The sequence below is a fragment of the Ctenocephalides felis genome, unplaced genomic scaffold (assembly GCF_003426905.1).
Source record: "Ctenocephalides felis isolate EL2017-DRISC unplaced genomic scaffold, ASM342690v1 CF-g0.4_SCAFFOLD_03572, whole genome shotgun sequence".
Lineage (NCBI taxonomy): Eukaryota > Metazoa > Arthropoda > Insecta > Siphonaptera > Pulicidae > Ctenocephalides > Ctenocephalides felis.
The window spans coordinates 29,584,246-29,602,198 of NW_020539726.1; positions in this window are offsets into that span (position 1 = coordinate 29,584,246).

Here is a 17,953-nt window from a genome sequence, read left to right on the forward strand (position 1 = left end):
TATATATATATATATATATATATATATATATAAACTCCAACAATTTAATTTTCCTATTAAAAACGTTCTCCTTGAAAAACAGTTTCCTTGGTTTTTTAGGGCGACTTAACTTGCCTAAAATTAGTCCAATATGCGAAACCAGTGTCAGTTCTAAAATCAATTTCTATAAATATTTTCATGAAACTGTTACTTCATTTATATAGATTTTTTTCTATTTGGTTCTCCGAAAACTTACTTTTCCATAGTTGATCAAAGTATGAGAGAACATAATCTTGCTCTCAGCAAAGCTTATATGACGCAAAGTTTAATCGAACTTCTTAATAGTGTCATACAAATTGTGCTGATATTAATAAAGTAGAGAGAAGCAAGTTTTTGAAGTCCTAATATATTATAAGACACAAGAATTTCTATTCAAGATAATAATATACCGAGATAATGGAAGCTGGAACAAATTTGGAAGCAAAATTGTATAAAATTTAGGGCTCATAAAAAATTTAAGTTAATAATATCTAGTATAACTTTACTCTACAATAAGCTTATTAAACAAAAAAATTAAATAAAGATATTTTTGTTATAAGATATATGTAAGTTTAGATTCGAAGCAAGTCATTTAATATTCGGGATGAAACAAAAAATGAGCGTGAATCATTTCAAATTAGTATTCAGTTTCTAAAAATTCAGTTTCATAACTTTTTCTTGATAAATTTCACAAAATTCAATGTTATAACAACGTCATTATAAAAACTAATTAATCAAAATTTGCTGTCAAAATATAAATTGAAACATGAAATAAAATATTAAAAGTATTATGATAATGGACATCATTACGATGACTGCAACTAAATTTATGTAAGTATTATTCACTATTATTAATTTATAGAATTTACTATATCTAGGAACCAATTATTTATATTTTAATTTTGAAGCACAGATTTTTTTATTTATTTGTTTATTGGCACAGTACCTGAAAGTCACATAAGATATTGACTTGAAGTATAAATAATCCATCTTTTTCAGAATTGCTACAGCAAATTAAAATATTAAAGAAATTCTAGTTATATAATAAAAATACATCAAATCAAATATAGCTAGCTAACAGTTCGAAACTTAAAATTTTCTTCAAAATGTTTTATTAGATTTCTCATAACTTTTTTGCCATAACTTATCAAATCTGTTTAAAATGTATGTTTTAACGTGACAATTGTATTTAATTACTGGTATTATACTATAAATTTTAATTTATTATTGTATTATTTTTTTTATCATTTTAGATAATTTATTATTTTACTCTGAAAAAGCTAAATCACAACTTTCAATTTAATCAACTAATTTAATAGACATCTGATATTAAAGTAAAAAATTAGGAAAAACTAATAGAGGTATCTCGTAATGCTATAAAAAATCTGCTTATTTATAGTCTAAAAGATTAATATTTATTTTGATCGACTATCTATTTACAACAAAAAATACTTTCAATATATTTAAAATAAAACAATTATTTTACTATTCTATTATTTTAATATTTTTGCAGTAATAACAACAACAAGTGCAAGATCACAACATCATTTTCTTTCACTCACAACATTCAAGAATTATAATTAAGTATAAATAACGTCTTACTGTCATTTTGCAAATTTGGCATAAATTAATTGTATCAACATTTCTCGACAATTAATTTTTATAATATAGTTCGATGGAAATTATTTATCAAGACTTTTAAAAACATGGGGCCAACATGCTTGAGAAGTTTTGGAAATTATTACATCCAGTTGTCTTATTGTCAAGTTTTATAGACGTAACTTGAACAATCGTTAATATTATATCGAAAGTCAAGTGATAATGACAGGACGTTCTAACCTTCAAGATGAAATTTGTGTTCTAAAAATTGATGTTTTTTTTGATGGATCTTCATGTCAACTAGTTGCGATTCGTATACCAATTGCCTTTAGTTTGTTGAAATCCATTTGCAGTTTGTTTTTTTGGACTTGCATCGCTATTGGTACTATAAATTCTTATAATTTATGAAACGAAGTCATATAAGTATCTTGGAATATGCTTCATGTTATGTGGAGAATGATTTCTTGGCAGCATCACTTCTTTTAAATCATATTGGTCTAGAAATTTGTTTGGATTTTGAAATCTTCAGGTTATGATGGAAGAAGATGACGAATTAAACCAATTCAACACTTGTATTCAACTTGGCTAGATACAAAGTACACTTCATAATCCGCAATCTTTATTGGAATTTCATCTTATTTTGCAGTATCAAATAGTATCCTCCGTGCTTCACAATAGAATCTACTAAGCACAACTGTCTTTCAGATGATTTAAACAAAATTCCAGGTTTGTGTGTTTCAAAGTAACCGATGGAAAATGCGAAATAATACTTATGTTAATAAATGGCATCATATGTATCAATATTTTTCATACGATCTTGCATCATTTGAAGAAAGCTAAAGGCTTCTGAAATGTTAATTTTATAGATGATTCACAGATCAATTGTCATCTAGATGTTTGCTTCAACAAGCACTTTCCTCTCAGAGGGATTCAGCCAACAAAGATACGACATATTCATCAAGTGTACTAAAACATTTCAAATCCGGATGATACTAAATATTCAAATTCGTAAATTTCCCATTTGTCACAGATTATAAATAAATGTTTTGATACAAAATATCCGCAAGCCAAGTTAAGCCAGAATCTTCGGTAAAAGTATAGTTTTCACCATTAATCAAAATTTGTTGATGAATTGTGTATAATCTCAGTATTGTTTATATTTTATAAGTTTTTCGCTTTACTTAGTACAATAAATGAATATTATTATTGTACTCACTTTTAGTATTTCATATGCATTGTGCTTGATAATAAAGTTAATTCTTGATAATCACCATTGTATTTTATTTAATTGATAACTTGTAATTTTATTTTAGAATATGTAATATTGAAAACTTTAATTTTGAACATTTTTATAAAAAGATTGCTTTTGTTTTTAGATGCCAAATTGACACGTACGATATCTAGATTAACATGTATGCAACAAAATTATTTCTGATATCTAATAGGCTGATTTTATAATAAATATATTGTTTTTTATTGTTGATTATTGTTTTTTATCGAATAGTCGATATGAATAAAAAACTAATAATATTTTATTAATATCGACAAAAAATGAAAAATCATATCTAAGTGTCCAAGTTTTTTCATTAAATTGATAATAGTTGAACTATAAAATCCAAAATTCATTTTCAATGCAAATTTTGGGTGGATAAATTATAATATATATAAATTAGTTTATTCTTTTTCTAAATTTATTTTTTTGGTACTTTTTTTATATACAATAATTAAAATAAAAATTCCAGACATCCTTTTCAGCACCAATTTCAATAAAAAATTATATATATATATATATATATAATTATATTAAAGATATTTTTGAGTGTACAGATTATAATAATATATATGCATATTATTTTTTTTTTGCAAAATTCTTTCACTAAGTACTTTTATAAGCATTTTTTTATTAATAAAAAAATATTATAATTAAAAGTATAATAAAAGAAATATAAATTATAAGTATGATAAACACATTTTAGAATAAACTATTAATAAATATTTTTTTTTACAAATAATTTTCTTTATAATATTTAAAATAAAGAATCCAAACATTGTTTTTAAACAAATATATTTAAAATCTATCTTTTAGAGTGAAAAAATTCTTAAAAATGTATTTTAAATGCATTTTATATAACAAATAAAGTAATTCTAGTTCATTTATATTGACAATTTTTTATATAAAAACAAATATAATTTTGTCTAAATTAGCCTATTGAGAAACGTACAAAATTTTTGTTTCAGGCATTTTATTTAATCTAGATATCAGTCGTATCGAATGTAAAAACAAAAGCAATCTTAGTATTTAATATAACAAAACTGTTCAAAATTGAAGTTTCTAATATTTTTCATATTAATATAAAATTACAAGTTATACATAATAAAATAAAAGGGTGATTTTCAAGAACTATCTTTATTACCGAGCACAATGTGTATGAAATACTAAAAGTGAGTAAAATAATAATATTCATTTATCGTGCTAAGTACTACGAAAAACTTATAAAATATAAACAATACTGAGATTATATACAATTCATCAACAAATTTTGATTAATGGTGAAAACTATACTTTTACCGAAGATTCTGGCTTAACTTGGCTTGGGGATATTTTATATCAAAACATTTATTTAAAATCTGTGACAAATGGGAAATTCACGAATTTGAATATTTAATATCATCCGGATTTGAAAAATTTTAGTACACTTGATGAATATGTCGTATCTTTGTTGGCTGAATCCCTCTGAGAAGAAAGTGGTTGTTGGAGCAAACATTTAGATGATAATTAATCTGTGAATCATCTATAAAATTAACATTTCAGAAGCCTTTAGCTTTCTTCAAATGATGCAAGATCGTATGAAAAATATCGATACATATGATGCCATTTAATAACAGATGTATTGTTTCGCATTTTCCATCGGTTACTTTGAAACACACAAATCTGGAATTTTGTTTAAATCATCTGAAAGCCAGTTGTGCTTGGTAGATTTTATTGTCGACACGGTGGATACCCTTTGATACTGCGAAATTTGATAAAATTCCAATAAATTTTGCGGATTATGAAATGTACTTTGTATCAAGCCAAGTTGAATACAAGTGTTAAATTGGTTTAATTCGTCATCTTCCATGGTAACCTGAAGTTTTCAAAACTCAAACAAATTTCTAGACCAAAATAATTTAAAAGTAGTGATGCTGCCAAGGGATTATTCTCCACATAACATAACATATTCCAAGATACTTATAAGACTTCGTTTCATAAATTATAAGAATTTATAGTACCAATAGCGATGCAAGTTCAAGAAATCAAACTGCAAATGGATTTCAGCAAACTATAGGTAATTGGTATACGAATCACAACTAGTGAACATGAAGATCCATAAAAAAAAATCAATTTTTAGACCACAAATTCCGTCTTGAAGAGAACGTCCTGTCATTATCACTTGACCTTCGATATAATATTAACTATTTTTCCAGTATTTCTCAATAAGACAACTGGATGTAATATATTTCCAAAACTTCCTAAGCATGTTGCACCCATGTTTTGAAAGTTTTGTTAAATAATTTCCATCGGACGAACAAGTTGTAACAGACGAAATGGCCTAGATTATAAAAATTAATTATGAAGAAATGTTCATTAATGCCAAATTCGCAGAATGACAATAAGACGTCATTTGTACTTCATTATAATTCTTGAATGTTGTGAGTGAATAAAAATTATGTTGAGATCTTGCACTTGTTGTTGTTATTACTGCAAAAAATATTAAAATAATAGAATACTGAAATAATTATTTTATTTAAATAATTTTGCAAATATTTTTTTTGTAAATAGATAGTCAATCAAAATGAATATTATCCTTTAAGAGTATTTATAAGCACTTTTTTATAGCTTCACGAAATACCTGAATTAGTTTTTCGTAACTATTTCACTTTAAATCAGATGTCCATTTAATTAATTAATTAAGTTGAACTTGGGAACTAGCTTTTTCAGAGTAAAATAATAAATTTTCTAAAATGTCAAAAAGATCATAATCAATTATAAATTAAAAATTATAGAATAATACTAGTAATTAAATACAATTGTCACGTTAAAACATACATTTTTAATGATTTTAAATTCTCGCAAAAAAGTTATAGGAAATCCAATGAAACATTTTTTAGAAAATAGAAGTTTGAACAGTTATCCATTTATATTTGATGTATTTTTATTATACAACTAGAATTTCTCTAATATTTTAATTTGACGTAGCAATTTTATGAAAGATGACAAATTTTCATTTTAAGTCGATATTTTATGTGACTTTCAAGAAGTGTGCCAATAAACCAATAAATGAAAAAATCTGTTCTTTAAAATTGCAATATAAAAAATTGGTTCCTATAAATAGTAAATTCTATAGATTAATAATAGTTAATAATACTTACATAAATTTAGTGCCAGTCATCGTAATGACACTTTATATTTAATTTCATGTTTCAATTCATATTTTGACTGCAAATTTTGATTAATTAGTATTCAAAATGACGTTGTTATAACATTGAATTTTGAGAAATTTATCAGAAAAAAATTATGGAGCTGAATTTTTATAAACTGTATAATAATTTGAAATGATTCACGCTCATTTTTTGTTTCTGACTGAATATTAAATGACTTGCTTCGAATCTAGACTTAATTATATTGTTTTAATACAAGAGTTCTTTGTTTAGTATTTAAGTTAAGTGTATTTTTAATTGTCTAAATTTTGTTCGTTTCGTTTAATAGTTTATTTAGAATGATTTTTAGAGTCAGTAAGTCGATTTTCTGGCAAAAACATAATTTTTTTCTTTCCTTGCTCAATAAAAATAATTGTATTCATATGCAAAAAATATTACTTTATATCTGTATATTTTGTACGTGAACATGTGTCTATATAAAATAACAATTAAATAGATTAGATTAATTAAAATATCAGCTACTATAAAATATATGTCGATGTATGACAATATGTCTATCTGAGATACAATATGCAAAAACCGATATTTTCGAGTTTTTATAAAAAAATTATATTGTTTGAACAAAAAATGTTTACAGAAAATTCCGAGTAATTTTGACTGAAATAATTTAGCATTAAATTTTATTTTAAAACCAACAAGTATTGTTATATATTTTACTGAATCAATTAAAAGTTTTTTGAATCTAAACTTATCAATTATCATTCCCAGAAAAGATATGATGATTTTAATTTAATAACCACTGATAATCCATTCAAACCATTTTCCTTTAAATTAAAACTTACTAAATTAATCCAATGCCCGAACGAACCCATATCATAATTATCTTTTACATAGAATTTAGAGCAAAGATAAAACCGCACTTCCGCGGTCTGACAAAACGGACATTTCCAAATAAAGCCGTTTTAGTTGGACAAATTTTCTGAAAAGGCATTATAGTAAAGGACTTAAAGGACCAATAATTTGTTAAAAGTTCCAAATAATTTATACATTCTTTTTAATAGAAATACTAGAATTGAGAAAACGCCGGTGAAAAGTCTATTTTGACACCGCCAAAAACATCACTAATTTTTGCAAACTTTGATGAATTTAATACGCCTTAATATTTTAGTATGATCTAAAAGACCATGATATCCATCGTCAAAAAAAATCATGAAAATCGTCAGAAAAATATTTTAAAAGTTAATTACAAAAACTTGTGCCAACAATAAATTTTTCCATTTTTTCTGATGTTTTGCTTGACTAGTTTTTGAAAATCTTATATAGAAATTTTGAGACCACTTTTAGTTTTAAAATGTATCAAATATTTCTCTGAATTAAGTATATATCATTATACTATATTGAATTTTTTATGATAAATATTTTGAACTGCTGTCAGAATTGGGTATTCTAGGAGTTGTGTTTGCTATCAAACATCCTAACCTAGAAATATTTCTCGAAAGAGCAACCCAGCGGTCAACCACTCTTTTTATACAAATTTTAAATATATTAGCTATATAACTATATTAAAGATTTTTACCTCAAAATTTGATATCATACTGTTTGATATCGAGCTGGCGGAGGATGGAACCGAACCCGGGGCTAGTTTGTACTAGCTTACGTTCTCTATCATCATACCACGTATTTGAAGATAAAATAGAAGTATTTTCAATGTTTTATGGGTTTATCTGATGTATTTTTTTAAAATGTTTTTATTTGAAATTAGTATTGGATATATAAATATGAATAGTAATATATCATATTACTATTTACTTTTTGCATTGAGTTAAAAAGTCGGGCTTTACATCAATAAAAATAATATGAGAGTTTCTTTAAAAATTTATTTATTTAAAATACATACGTTTCGGCTAGCATCTTAGCCTTCATTCAGTGGTAATCAATTTATATAAATATAATGTAAGAAATTTTATAGAAAAACAATAATATAATAATAATTATAGAACACTTACAATTTTGTATCCTAATATAGCATATGATACAATTATTAATCCACGGTATGAGTATGTGATGTGCACATTGATATATATATATATATATATATATATATATATATATATATATTTTAACATCACAGATGGTAAAACACACTAATAAACATGATAATTTAACAAGTTGTAGAAACTATGTATTTACTGTTCGGAGTTTGATATAGAAATGTCACATTTTTTCTTAAAGCAGTTTTAGCATGTGTTTAAATTTTACAGGAAATTTGAAAAGAGATGAAATCTTGTCATTTTTTAAGAAATTATGACACGCTCTTAAGGAACCACGTGTTTGTCTCGTTCAGGGCCGTATTGTCAAAACGTTTGTTTATGATTTTGTCGTTATGTATTTTAAAAACAACGCCTCGGCGAATCTTCTTTTAATTACGTTCTCTTCAAAATGTAAAATTTTAGGGTTGAAAAAATCTATATTATGGTTTAGTTTAATATGATCAGTTAACATCGTTTTATATTGTTTAGGATTTTTTGAGTTATTTTTATGTTGATGAAGGAGTTTACTTATCAAGCTGTCCATCGGAAATGTGGTTGCAAATCCAAAGCACATTCTCTTATCCATGAAAGACCAATCAAATAGATTTTCATTTTTGAGGATTTTTGAGGATCAATCACGATTTGCACAATAAAAAACGATTAATTTTAAGTAATAATAATATTAAGAATAATATTATTTAATATTAAGTATTTGTGACGTATTTAACAATATGCACAAAATGATTCAAATAATTCAACTTCATAATTAATATTTGAATTTGTGACCATTTCCCTGTGTATGATTAGGGTAAAGGTATATATGTGCGAAATGAATAGATCAACTATTCAATTACTTCAGTAGGAGTCTCTTGACTATTTAATACGATGTGTAGGGATTAACATAGAAAAGCACATTTGGACGAATGTGTAGCAGTAATAGCCAAATATTATGGTATCAAAGGTAATATGAGCTATTTTATCATTAAAGATTTTTATCGCCAAAGATTTTATTCAGTAATGTGAGATGTATCTAAATTGTTTCCTATAGCCATTTATTACGATACCAATATAATTTGTATCTGAAATTAAGTTCAGGGTCATTACAAAGGGTTATTCGGAGGAATAGCGAATTTAATATATTCGGAAAAATATAAAAAAAGTGTTTACACAATTTTGAATTAGCTGGGAATTTTACTGAACATGGTTACAAAGTTGTTTGTTTGATATGTGTAATTTTATGTGCTGTGGTCATAGCCTCATTCAACATAGACTGCTAGTCCTCATATGCCAATCGGGAGTGTTCCACGATTGTCGGCAACGCTCGTTCACTAAGTGACGTTACAGTCCTCTTCTATCTTTTCACACTTATTTTGCTCTCTACCAGCAGTCTGGCTGTAGGCTATACTTGGCTTGGTTTTAGCAGTATATTTACGAATATTCAAATTGTACCTTTGTGTTTCGACCTACTTTATCTAGAAATCTAAGACAACCAGTTATATTCAAATCAACAATAAATATAATTTTTTCCCACCTAGTTTTGTCCACACTTGATTCACACAGATTATCTTTTCACTGTTGGCATGAATTCCTCCACGTTTTGGTTAGCCACCCTCGTCCGTCATCAGGATAATGAATCATGTGTCTGCCTCAACGTGTTTGTGTCTTCGAAATCCGAGTTGCGGACCGCAAGAGTGCTGTCTTGCCAGAAGAGATGACATATTTCAGAACTCTATCATAATACACTATCTAGCATTATGTATCATTCATCTCAAATAAAGGAAAGAAGTTTGACGGATAGTCTTAATTATGCAAGAGAGCCAAATATAGTGTAATATATTGAAGAAATATTAATTACCACTTTAACACTTTTTAAGATTTATCGATTTTATTTCAAATTATAACTTACATGATTAAGTGTTGATATTTTAGTTTGCGCTTATTGGCGTTTTGATCATGACTCTCCAGCTCAGTAATAATCAGTTTTACCTGATTCGACCAGTGGCGTCGGAAACAAATTTTTGATGGGTGGGTTCGTTTCTTTTTAGACAGTCAGTGTGAGCTCCTTTTTTAGACATTTTAGACGAACAATATCATATTTTGAGATTGATGGGTGGACACAGCCCCCCCATCAAAAAAACGAAAAACTTATCAATGAAGATGTGATAACATAAAATATTATAATAAATACATAATAGTTCTTAATAATATTTATTTGATGTATTTTGTAATTGATGAATTTTTATTATCATTTCTTAAACAGAAATCAGAACTTAACAATGTAAACTAATGTGCTCAAACTTATAGACAATCTAATGATCAACTATTAATATTTGGCAGATTTTTATTTTTGACTGCGAAATGGAATTTTTCAATTTTTTTTCTAGATCACCGAAATCGCTGATCCTGCCTTCCCAAAATTTTTAAAAATTCTGCATTCTGTAAATATAAAGCTTTTTGAATAATTCAAATCGGACACTCCGTTCTCATAAAAAACTGAATGGCCATTTATTGCATTTTTTAACGCGTAACTTCAAAAGGGCTGGACCTCATTGACTAAAAGTTGTATCCGAACATACATAAATACATACTGTACATACACATACATCAATTTTCTCTAATTACTAGAGATGTATGGCATTGTGTCTTGAGGCAATTTGCCCAAACTTCCCGTTCCAAAAATTATTTTTTTTAAAAAAGATTCATTTTTTTAAACTTAAAAAATGGATTTTTGAGAAATTTTAAATTTTTGAAAGAAATTTACCTTTTTGAAAAAAAAACTTCTGAAAAAAGTTTTGAACTGCTTTAGCTGAACTATCGAAGCGCGTAAAATTGATAATGTGTATCAAAAATTAATAATGTGTATTAAAATCACCATAAAATATCTGATAAATCGATGTACATATGTTTAATAATCATTTTTGACCTCAAAATGGCGTTTATTTTTACTTTTTTAGTAGACCTTCTAAACCGCTAGACTTGCCTTCAAAAAATTTAATCAGTTCTTCATCTTGTCAATATAAATAAAATGTTTGATGAATGTTGAATTATTAAAATCAGACGCTTCGTTCTCTTAAAAATTAAGATGCCGTTTTTGGCACTTTTTGCTCCATATCTTCGAAATGGATAGACCTGCCTGTGCTAAAAACTAATCAGCACGTCTCCTTATCAATAGGAATCGAATGTAATTTGAATAATTGAAATTGAATAATTGTATGAGTCACAAAACCAAGTATTTTGTAAAAAACATAAATTAAATACCAAATCTTATTCGATTACGACTAGTCCTATGTAGAGAGACACAACAATCAATAGTCGATTGTGGTAATCTTTAAATTAGTTTTGCAGTTGATAAAATACATAATATTTTGATTAGTTTATGGTATATATAAGGAAGACGAATCTAAGAAATTCCAGTCAATACAAAAGTAGTACAAAATTCTAAACCGATCATTTTTTTTTATTTCTATATGTTGCTATTCATCTCAGCACATATCTGTTGAAAGTCCTGAAGTTTCTTTCTAAAACATATACGTGTCGTATTGAAGAGGCAGACAGGCGTGCGCGTTCGATTTTTATCAATAAACGCCTTTTTTCCTCGTTTTCCATTTTGTTGCAGTTGTATTCGGTACACGTGCCGAGATATTTAATATAGGTTTTTCAAAAGGTCTTTTTTTAATTTTTCACGAGCGGAAAATGCATTATGAAACGTGCTAACGCATTACTAGAACAGCCCGCCTGGTCAGTCAGTTATGAAAGATTTTTCTGCGTTGAATTGTAGAATGTAATAAAATAATTGAAATGTGTTTGAAAAGGATTAAATTTATGTGGACGGTTAAATACTTTGCGTATTTTTCAACTCTTTATTTTATGGTAATATTAATGTGATATAGAAGTTCAAAATGTACAAAAAAAATTAAAATTAGTGGTGTATGGCATCGTATCTTAAGGCAAACTGCTGAAACTTTCTGTACCATAATGAAATATTTATTTGAAGAATAAAATTTAGTAAAAAAAATAATTTTTGGAAATAAAAAGAAAAATTCTTATCCCAAAACCAATTTTTTCGTCAGCACAAGCAAAATGTTTTTTGAATCACTCAAATCAAATGCTTGTTCTTTCAAAAACTGCCATTTTTTGCATATTTAGCGTCGTATCTCAGAAACGGCTAGACCTGCCTTTGCCAAAATCTAATCACTATTTCTCCGTTGCTTTGTTCTCTCAAAAACACGATTTCTATTTTCTGCACTCTATGCTCCGTAACTCCGTAACGGCTGAACCTGCCCTTGCCAAAACCTAATCAGCACATCTCCCTATCGATAGGAATTGAATGTTTTTTGAACCATTAAAATCGGTTGATCCGTGCGCCCGAAAACGTAGACGAAAAATTATGTCCAAACATACATAGGGTAGAGCGGGGCTAGTTGAACATAGGGGCAAGTTGAGCAATCGAAATATCTCGAAAACTATTCGCCGTTCGTTTAGGCATTATATTGCGGAAAGATAGAGTTTTGGGAGAAATAAACATCCCGCGATCGCCAGTGGCCGCTGGACAAATGAGTGAGGCTCACGGGCGTTTTGTTTATTTCGAGACCAAAAAGTAAAAAAGTCATTCATCACGAGTTTTCGTCTAGGTTAGTCAAATGTTATTTATTTTTAATCAGGTAAATGCTATTCTTTCCTATAATTATAGTACTTTTAATATGCACAGAGCTTCTGTGTATAATTCTCACGGTTTTTTTATAAAGTCACTTTTATTTTAAAATTCCGAGTTGGGGTTAGTTGAGCATAGTTGCTAAACTTGTTCTGTCACTAAGACAATTACCATTAACTTCCAGAAATTAATTATTATTTTTAAGATTTAAGCCAAGTCTATGTAATAATATAAAAAATAATGATTTTAAACAAAAATACTGAATATAATGGTAATAGAATTCCTAAGATACGATATTGTTTTGCTGATTCTACTTGTCGTTAATTATTCAAGGCAAATTACTATAAGTTTTGTTTTCTCTGTCAATAAAGACTATAAATATAGAACTGGTTATTAAAAACTTAGTTTATTTCATCACTAATCGACATTGAACCTATGATTTCATTATATTTTCTTAGTGCTCAACTTGGCCCACCTAAGGGGCACATTGAGCATACTTGACTTTTTGCATTTAAACAGCTGTAGCTTTTAAATTTTACTTACTTACTTACCAAAAAATAGTATTAACACTTTTGTTAAGCGATAAACAACAAATCCATTAAGCCGTATAGGAATTTATTGAGACTTTTTATTGAGGAGCTACATCCGTTTAAGTAAAAATTTGCTCAACTAGCCCCGTCCTACCTTACTCACACATACATTTTTTTTAAGGTATGCCAAAATGTTCATAAGCTTCTGAAACGTGAAGATAACAAATTTTCAATTTCGAATTTTGGACGATTACATTAACTTACTCTACTAAGTTCAAAAATAGAAAAAAATCAATTTTTTAATGAATGTAATTTTTTACAAAAATTTTAAAATGTTCAAAAATCTAATTTTTTGTATATTTTCAAAAAAAAAATTAAAGTTTTTTCAAAAAATTTAATATTCGGTACGAGAAGTTTCACGATTTTTTCATAAGGCACAATGCCATACACCATTATAGTTTTTAATACAGAATTGAGAACAAAAAAATTAGAATCTATAGATTCTAAATTAAACGTATACGTTTAATTAAATACGCAAATTAATACATTTTCTGTAATAGCTGAAACAGCCAAATACTTGAAGACAATTTTTGGCACTTTATATTGAACTTCATACTTTATTTGTAAATTGCGAATGTGCAAATGTGACGATGATATCATTTTTATACAGGTCGATTGTGATTAGTTGTCGTGTCGAGTGAATAGAGCTCTGTCGTTGTATGCTTACTGGCGTCAACGTTGTTTGCGTACCGATATCAACAAGAAAATCGGAAAAAATATATAATTTATAATTTATCATTATATAAATGTGTATAATGGTCGACAGTAATAAATGTGTGCATCACGAGTGTTAGCATATTACTAATAAACCTTATTCAAAATTGTTATATAATGTATTTGTTTTTACTTATTGCTACTTTGAACAATATAAAATAAGTTTTACTTCAATCGCGTTTTACTTCACTCTTTTTATGCAATTTTTTTTTTTGTAATAACTGAATGATCAATGGCTATGTTAATACTTCATTATTATCTTCACATCTTAGTTGTAAATGACGGATTTTTTTACGGAATCAAAGACTTTTTTTTAACCTAAATAACTTTAAATATAAGTAAAATGCGTATATTTCTCGTCCAAAGTTCCTCTTGAAACGTTCTTCCGGCTGTCCGTTCGTCCGTTCGTTTGTTAAAACTCCGGGGAGTTTCTGCAAAGTTTTTACTTCTTTCGCGGTTTCATCGGAAACGCAACAAGATTCCCACATATAACACATAGAAGCACGTTCGAAAATACTATAGGATGAAAGAAAATTCTATTACTGGAACATACAATACGACCTAATTGCATCAAAATATAATATGTAGTAATTTCGTGAGAAAAATTGTTTAAAACGTGTTTTGAAAAGTTTTCTTTATTTTGAAATATTTTGGAAATTCTGAACTTTTTTCTGCTGCAAGTTAGATTTTTTTAACTTCCCGTAGGGCAAGTTATATAGTAATCGCAAAACTGCTTTAACAGCATAGAGACGAAATATCAAAGCGCGTAAGCTAACGGATAAACATTGGTGAGGAACCCATAGGAATATAAACAAAATTTATACTTATTGTTAAAATCTCTATAAAATATCGGATAATTTGATGTGCATATGTCTAATGATCATTTTTCACCGCCAGATGGCTTTTTTTTTCCTTTTTTTACTAGATATCCAAAACCGCTAAACCTGTCTTTATGAAAATTTGATCAGTTCTTTATCTTGTTAATACAAGTAAAATGTTTTTTGAATAATTCAAATCGGACGCTTCGTTCTCTTAAAAACAGAGTTACCGTTTTTGGCACTTTTTGCCCCGTATCTTCGGAACGGCTAAACCTGCCTCCGCCAAAAACTAATCAGTACGTCTTCTTGTCAATACAAACCGAATGTTTTTTGAATTATTCAAATCGCTTCATCCGTGTTTCCGAAATCGTCGACGAAAATTTGTATCCGCACACACACACATACACACACATACCTTCATTTTTTCGAGGGTATGCCAAAATGTTCAGAAGGTTTTGAAACGCAAAGATATATAAAAATTTTCATTTTCGATTTTTTTGCGATTACTATATGACTTGCCCTACGGGAAGTTAAAAAAATCTAACTTGCAAAAGATATGGCCAAATTTAATTTAGTATTTATTATTTTTAAAATTCATGATACTATTTTTTAAAATTACTTTTAACATGTGATACGGATATATTGATAAAATTCCTGGTGTATATTTAATTTTTTAATTTGTTTTCCCACTTGCAAAAGAACTAATTTTTATATTTTATTAAAATTAAAATCTTAAAAATTCGAACTAAACATTAATGTTAATAGAATAATTGACTTTTTATCGTGGATGGTTGAAATTAAAAAAAAAAATTAAAAAGTTAAATAGTAAATAACAAATAATCATTTTACTGATTTGAAATCATAGAAGTGTTTGATTATGATGATTTATTTAGAAATGACTTATTTCAGGTGAACATATCATAATTACATATTATTATGGTCACTTTATATTCTAAATAATGTAGTTTGATAACTACGTAATTGTTGATTTCACTCACAATCAGTTGAATATTTAGGTTTGCTGATGTAGTCTAAATGTAAAACGCAATTTGTTATCGGATAGCTGGAAATTCAACTGTCAATCAGTCAAAAAGTTTTTTTTATCGGAATCGCTAAAAAATGATTGAAATTGTATATTGTTGTATAATAGTATATATTTACATTATTACACATAATATCGACGACGTTTATTTATGAATTTGTTTTATATTTTGCAATATTTTGCAACAATACAGCAGCAGATCGTATTTCAAGTGATAAACAGATGTTTTTTGTTTTATTTTAATATCGTACAACAGAACACAACACAACACGAGGTTGCTGATATCCAGGTACGAGAGAGCATTTTCCACGTATCATATTATTTTCCGTCAGTTTTTCCGTTTTTTTCTGTTTTTCTGTTTTGCACCCTTCACAACCTATCTCTCGACGTGCAGTTGTTTTTGACCTAGATTAAAATATTATACGTCATACGAATGCAGTGAGAGATCACGAAGAAAATTTACTACGAGAGGAAATGATAGACGAGTTACTTAAGAAGTTAATTGTGGTTGACGAATATATTCTTCAAGAAGAGGTGGGAGAATTTTGTGTTGACGAGTATATTCGTCATGCGTATGAAACAGTGAGCATTTGCTATTTAAATTGAAATTTTTAAGAAAAACTAAATACATTCTGAAACAAGAAAATTTTCTATGAGAGAAAATGATAGAAGAGTTACTTAAGAAGTTAACTGTGATTGACGAATATACTCGTCAAGGAGAAGTGGGAAACATTTTTGTGTCGACGAGTATATTCGTCATTCGTATGAAAAAGTAAGTATTTGCTATTTAAATAAAAATTTTTGAGAAAAACTAAATATATTCTGAAACAAGAAAATTTGCTATGAGAGGAAATGATAAAAGAGTTACTTAAGAAGTTAACTGTGATTGACGTATATACTCGTCAAGAAGTGGATTTTTTTTGTGTTGACGAGTATATTTGTCATGCGTATGGAACAGTAAGCATTTGCTATTTAAATTGAAATTTTTAAGAAAAAACTAAATATATTCTGAAACAAGAAAATTTTCTATGAGAAGAAATGATAGAAGAGTTACTTAAGAAGTTAACTGTGATTGACGAATATACTCGTCAAGGAGAAGTGGAAAAATTTGGTGTGTTGACGAATATATTTGTCATGCGTATGAAACAGTGAAAATTTGCTATATAAATTGAAATTTTTGAGAAAAACTAAATATATTCTGAAGCAAGAAAATTTACTATGAGAGGAAATGATAAAAAAGTTAGTTAAGAAGTTAACTGTGATTGACGAATATAATCGTCAAGAAAAATTGGATTTTTTTGTGTTGACGAGTATATTCGTCATGCGTAGAAAACAGTGAGCATTTGCTGTTTAAATTGAAATTTTTGGAATAACCTAAATACATATTGAAATGTCAAGTTGTTTAGAATATTTTGAGGCTGTGACTGTATAAAATCAGTAGTTGTAAGTTGCATTGTACATAAGCCAATTTGCATGAACTTCTCGAAATGTAGATAAAAATTTATGATTTAGATATTTAAATGATATTTTTTACTGTTTCTTATGAAAATATTTATTGTTTTTCTCAAAAATCTAATCTTACTCACTTACATTTACATTTCATTTTCATTGTATTTATCCATTGTTTTGTTTTAATACGAATGTAATATATGCTTATGTTAACAACTTAGTGAAATAGAGTAAAAAGATATATTTTGTGAAATTAACCCTGATTTCTCATCCAATATATTAACAGCGCAACTTACCCTGTCTTAGACATCTTGGAGATTATGTTTTGTTTGTCTCAAAATTCATTTTAAATAGCAAATGGTAACGAAATTTAACATAAAACTTATTTACTGTTAAATTTTATTGATGATATATTTTTCAATGCGACTTAGTAGAAAAAACAAATAATTATTTACCAAGATTAAATAACCCTAAAAATAATTATTCTCTAAAAACATTTACCAAGATTAAGCAACCCTATTATGGCTATTTTTTACATATAAGGATGTAATTTTTTTTTAGTAAGACGAAGGGGAGGCAACTGTGTTTCCATCAGTCTGGCTTATGTGGCGTATTTTTATAAT